General features: G+C 40.5%; 1 long non-coding RNA gene across 1 annotated transcript; it reads left to right on the top strand.

Moving 5' to 3' along the window:
* Positions 1 to 1,632: 1,632 nt before the first annotated feature.
* On the top strand, positions 1,633 to 5,090 carry LOC306669407. Its single transcript, XR_013766106.1, has 4 exons — positions 1,633 to 1,827; positions 2,281 to 2,445; positions 3,756 to 3,833; positions 4,584 to 5,090. It is a non-coding gene; the product is annotated as an uncharacterized lncRNA (long non-coding RNA).
* Positions 5,091 to 6,018: the final 928 nt, after the last annotated feature.

A 6,018-nucleotide genomic window follows, 5' to 3' on the forward strand; every position in this document is an offset into this window, starting at 1 on the left:
ACAGCAGGAACTCGTTTACTGAGGAAGTCATACAGCTTTTATGTAGGGTGAAGGCTAGGTGGGAACCAATCAGCTTAAAGGTTAGCAAGGCACAGGGTTCAAGTAGGCGAGAGTCCCATAGGACTATATGGCCAGCACGAGCTGATCACATTCTCGGAACTGTTAACCAACCCTGATGGAGGTCCGATTTATCATCATTAACTTTTGAAACCGCCTTTGAGGCCTTGATCTTGCTCACCCGCCAGGAAGTAAGGAGTCGGCCTGGGTTAGTTAACGTGTCATTAGTCCCAACATTTTCTCAAGCTGGGGGTAGAACCCAGAGCCTTGCACATGCTAACTAAGAGGAATTTTCTTTCATTTACTCAATAAATATTTATGAAGTTCTCATTATATATCAGGCAGTATGTTAGGCTCTGGGTTTATAGCAATGAATGAACAATGTAAACATTGTCTATTCTGAAAATTGAAAGGGGCAAAGAGAAATAATTGGCATGTATCTAAATATAATGAATGCTGCAATTGGAAAAGTATAGTGCTATTATTCAGTTGTTGAATATTATATAAGACTGCCAAGAAAGAACAGGGAAAGAGGAAACAAGTCTCTAACTCTTGAGAAGTATTTTGGAAACAGAAATTATTTCCTATATTTGAGCCCCTGGAGGGCTCCAAAATTACTCTTGACCAATGTAGGGCTACAGGCAAGTAACTAACTTCCTTGAGTCTTTGTTTTATCATCTATAGAGTAGCACCAATATAACTTGCTCTGACTGACTTACAAATTGCTGCAAGAACTCAATTAGGCAGAGACTATGTGTCCCATAAAAATGAACAGTGTTTTTATTCTTTGAAGATTTTTATAGTGCTACAAAGGAACCTATAAACATACAGCTTAAAAAATAATGAAAACACTTGGAAACCCTATAAAACAGCATACAAAGAAATTGAAATTAATATTGTACCCTTCTAGCTGTGGGAAATGGTACCAAGTTATGCAAAGAAAATTATATCTTTGAGTATCTAAAGCACATTATTTGATCCAAAATATCTGCTAAATTTATTAAGATATGGCCAAAACAAGCCAAAAATGCCCTTGTAATCCTCATAAAGAATATTCAGTACTTTTTTGTCAGTGGAATGAAATTAATGTATAACAAGTGCATAATAACAAAGAAATGCACATAGTAATGAGAAAAACTACCATTGTCTTCGAAATCTGTAATAGAAGCATGGTTGCTTATAACCTGTTGGAAATGATATCTAGTTTTCTAAATTAATTGCTCTATTCTGGGTCCCATTCAGATTAGAGTTTGGAATCTCAAGGTAACATTGTAAGAAGTGATGAAAGGCACGTTTGTTGCTGGTTGTCAGGCAACCACAGGCATGAGTTATTGGCATGCACAAACAGACCTCTATTTTGTACATAAAGTGGGTGTAGGTGCTGAACTGCTTTTCCATTGGTCACTTTGTCTTCCAATAGCATAAAAGAAAGTATTATTTTTCCAGCTAATTAGCATACTCTGGGAAAGTAACCAACTGTGTTTCTTTCCCTAGCAATGTTAAATATAGACTTTAAAACCAGTTCTTTTTATACTTGATTTTGGCATTGGCAATCTAGATTTTTATTTACAAAAATACTGAAGAAAAAAAGCTTCAGAAGTTAAAATAAGCAAATAACACCTAATAGTTATGCCATGAGAAGTATGAGAGCGAGAGAGAGAGAGAGAGAGAGAGAGAGAGAGAGAGATCTATTTTCTTGAAGAAGCTTTAATAAGAAGTAAATAAACTATAGTCTTCCTCCCAAGGTGAAACCAGGAAATACTTTACCCAGTAAATAAAGAGCTATACTGGTTTTTTTTTTTTTTTTTTTCCTTTTTAATATTTTATTTAGGTACAGGGTCTTGCTGAATTGCTTTAGGACCTTGCTAAATTTCTTCCCCCCCCCCCCCCCAACTGTTGCTATTTTATTTTATTTTATTTTATTTATTTTTTATTATCATTTTTTAATTTATCTTTTAATTTTTTTACAGACTTCATTCTGATTCATTGTACACAAATGGGGTACATAATTTCGTTCCTATGGTTGTACACGATGTAGATTCATACGATTCGTGTAATCATACATGTACATAGGGTAATGATGTCTGTCTCATTCCACTATTTTTCATACTCCCCTCCCTCTCATTTCCCTCTACATAATCCAGAGCTCCCCTGTTCTTCTCTCCTTCCCCATCCCCACTCCCATTATATATCATTGGTGTTTTCTAATTCATCCCACATGAGACCATCAGATGAGACAAGAAGCTGGGACCTGGGAGGAAAAACTGGGTCATAACAAGGAAGTAAGGAAGGAGACCAAAGGAGGGGCACCAGTCTGCACCACGGAGGAGCTCTGTATAGCCTGAAATGTGACCAGTGTAACCTGCAAAGAAACATACTGTTCTTATGGTAATGAACTGTATAGAACTGCATAATGCAAGAAAATGTCATATTTTCTACCTGTTCTCTCTTATCCTGGTTTCTCCCTCTTATAATTAATCCTATACCCATTGATATTTTTTTATTTTACAACATAGTTCCACAAAGCTTTACAAACTCTCACTTTCAGTGGGAAACAAATTTTGGTAACCCAGGAGTGCTTGAACCATATCCCCAGCCCTTTTTACTTTTTTTCTTATTTTGAGATGGGAATCTCGGTAAGTTGCTGAGACTAGCCTCGAACTTGTGATCCTCCTGCCTCAGCCTCCTGAGTCGCTGGGATTACAGGTATGCACCACCATGCCCAGCTTGCTTGTACTCTTAACTAAGAACCAGGATATAGTATCACTCTATGGTACAAACAGATTCTTATTTTAAAGAATTAATGGGGCTGGCAAGTGCAAACTCTATAGGGAAGGTCAACAGCAGCATATCAGGAACCCGGGGAAGAGTTGATATTGCTGACAATGTAGAAGCAAAATTCCTTATTCCTGGGCTGGAGATGTGACTCAATGGTAGAGTGCTATGTCTAGCATGCATGAGGTCCTGGATTTAATCCCAAACATTGCAAAAAGTAAAGGATTTGGGGCTGGGCATGGTCACACACACCTGTGATCCCAGCAGCTCAGGAGACTGAGGCAAGAGGATTACACAAGTTCAAGGGCAACCTCAGCAACTTAGTGACATCCTGTTTCAAAATTAAAAATAAAAACAGGCTGGGTATGTCACTCAGTATTAAAGTGTCCCTAGGTTAGATCCCCAGTACCAAAACTAACAAACAAAAAACAAAACAAACAAACACGGTAAAGATTTTGGAACATTTGGAGTTGCCTGTTACAGTCCAAAAAAAGTGTAGAAAATTTGTTCTTTAGAATTCCTTTTTCCTCAGGGCACTTCAGACTTTTTGTCTTAAGTCCTTCAACTGATTGGATGAAGGACGCCCAAACTCTGGAGGGTAAAATCTACTTTGTTTAGTCTGTTGATTTAAATGTAAATCCCATCAAAAAATTTCCTCACAGCTAGATTGGTGTGCTTTTATTTGTTTAAGGTCCAAGTTGACTTTATTTGCAGTCCTAGAGCTGGACAACACTGTTTCATAAAATGGAATAAGTGTTCCCTAGACTGATGTTTTACCAACTATTAGGGTACCTTGGCCTAGCCAGAACCCTTTCAAGTGCTCACTCCATCCCCACACTGCTCTAAATGCTCTACGTGTTCCAACTTGACTAATCCTCATAACCCTATGAGACAGGTTATAACTGTCATCCCCATTTTACTAGGTGAAGCACAGGAGGCTTAAGTAACTACCAATGATTAAGCTGGAACTTGAATGCCTGTAGTCAGACTCTAAGGTTTATGTTCTCAGTCACTGTTCTAGTTCCCTCTCAGAAACAGAAAATGAAGTTGAACCCTGAAAAGTGAAAAGGCGCCCAGACAAACCACTCCAGATGTGAGAACTCACACGAGATTTTACTAGGCAGACTAACAATGTCTGCTCTGAAGAGAGAGAGCAAGAGAGAGCACGTGAGAGAGCGTGGCGGGGGAGCTTCGCCTAAATAGTTGAATTTCCCGGGCTAAGGACCACGGGGCCAATTGCTGAGCAGTTAAAATTCGTGGGCATCGGATTAAGCCAATGGCTGCCAAGCACAAGCCGACAGGTGGACCAATGGCTTGCTAGGATGGCAGACTGACAGTTGGGGTGCTGTCAGGCCTCCTTGCCTTCCCCGTAGGCGTATTCTGCAGCCTAGGCCCAGGAAGGAGCCCCACGAGGTCGTAGGGTGCACTGGTCCTAGGCAGCCGGAGAGGAGAGCCAGACTGCAGGGCAAACGCAGCACCTGCCTGCTGCCTGCCGGGTCCAGCCGACACCTGGTGGGTTTACGTGGGCAGAGTGTTTCGTGGGCAGCTGTGGACCTGCCGGGCCACAACCGCTTGCTGGACAGCCCACTGAGCACTACAAACCCAATGACACCTAATGTGTTTTCCCCACTGCCCACTCCACAAATATTTATTTGCCAGCCAATAATATTTGTTAGAAATCATCTTTTACAGAAAACGTAGATGCATCCATGCAACAGCCCTTTGATGTAGGCGATCTTCTGTGTTTGCAGCTGAGGAGATTCTGAAGCACAGAGAACCTCAGGCCACAGAGTGGACAGTAGAGATGTGAACCCTGCCCACTCAGTCTCCAAAGCACATCCTCTTGCCGCACTGCCTCTTTGCACATAGTTCATCTATATTAAATATTTTAAAGATGCTTTTACTAATTTCTGTTTGGAGGACCTTAAATTAGTTGAACGAAATTTGTTTTTCTGTTTTGATTTGTCTCATGCTGTACAAATGAGTATGAGTTTCTGACTTTGCACGACCCAGGTACTGGGAACTGCTGTGTGCAGAAGATAAGGAAGAACTTATCATTCTCCCTGAAGCAAAGTAGGAGAAAATGAGCAATTAGGTTCAGAGAAGAATAGAAATTGAGCCTGAGGGGTGAATTTTACTAAGACTTGCCCTCTGGCAAGAGCTTGCATTGAGAAGGGAATTACAAAGCAGAAATTGTGTTTTGTCCTGTTGGCTTGTTACACTGGTGATAGGTGAATTTACTTGCAGTCTATTTTTAAAGTGACTAATGTAGTGTTTGCTTCAGCAGCATAAATACTAACTTTGGAACAATACAGAGAAGACGAGCACAGCCCCTGTACATGGATGAAATGCAAATTCATGAAGTGTTCCATATTTTAAAATAAAATAGAATTAAGTTACTGACATAAAACGTTTTATTCCAGAAGGAGGCCCAGTTTTGTAATGGGGCCCAGGAGAAGGCAGACCATAATGTAGGCTTACTGTAGATAAGGATCGTGTTTGCCACACGGGACCTTTCACCTCATTGTAAACTTTGTCAAAATTTATGACTTGGGAGAGGTAAGACACAAAAGTTTCTTCTTCTTTTTTTTTTTTTTTTTTTTTTTTTTTTTTTTTTTGTTCTTTTCTTTCTTGTTTGGTACTGGGGCTTGAACTCAGGGGCACTTTATCACTGAGCTATATCCCCAGTCCTTTTATTTTGAGTCAGGTTTTGCTAAGTTGCTCACGCCGGCCTCAAATTTGTGATGCTCCTGCCTCAGCCTCCCAAGTTCCTGGGATTCCAGGTCTGTACCACTGCACCCGGTTCATACTTGCCCCTTCTGAGAAGCTGTATAATACAGTAGTTGAGAATGAGACTCTGAGGATACCCAGCTCATTTAAATCCCAGCTCCAGCTGGGTGCAGTGGTGTAGCTTGGTCCTTGCCCAATTCATTAATGAGGACATGATTTGGAGAAAAAAGGAAAAAGAAGGTTTATTGCTTTGCTAGCAAAGGGAAATACAGGGGACTCCTATCACAAAGGCTGTGATTCTGCCCCTCAACAGGAACAGGGGGCTTTTAAAGAGGCAATTCAGATAAAATGAGATTAGGGAAGAGAGATCAGGAAGAAAATCAGGGAAACACCAGGGAGGAGAAGGTTAGGGAAAAGAAGATCAGGGAGAAGGTCAAGGAAAAGGTTGCGAGAAAG

This window comes from Sciurus vulgaris (genome assembly GCF_902686455.1).
Source record: "Sciurus vulgaris genome assembly, chromosome: 9".
Taxonomy (NCBI): domain Eukaryota; kingdom Metazoa; phylum Chordata; class Mammalia; order Rodentia; family Sciuridae; genus Sciurus; species Sciurus vulgaris.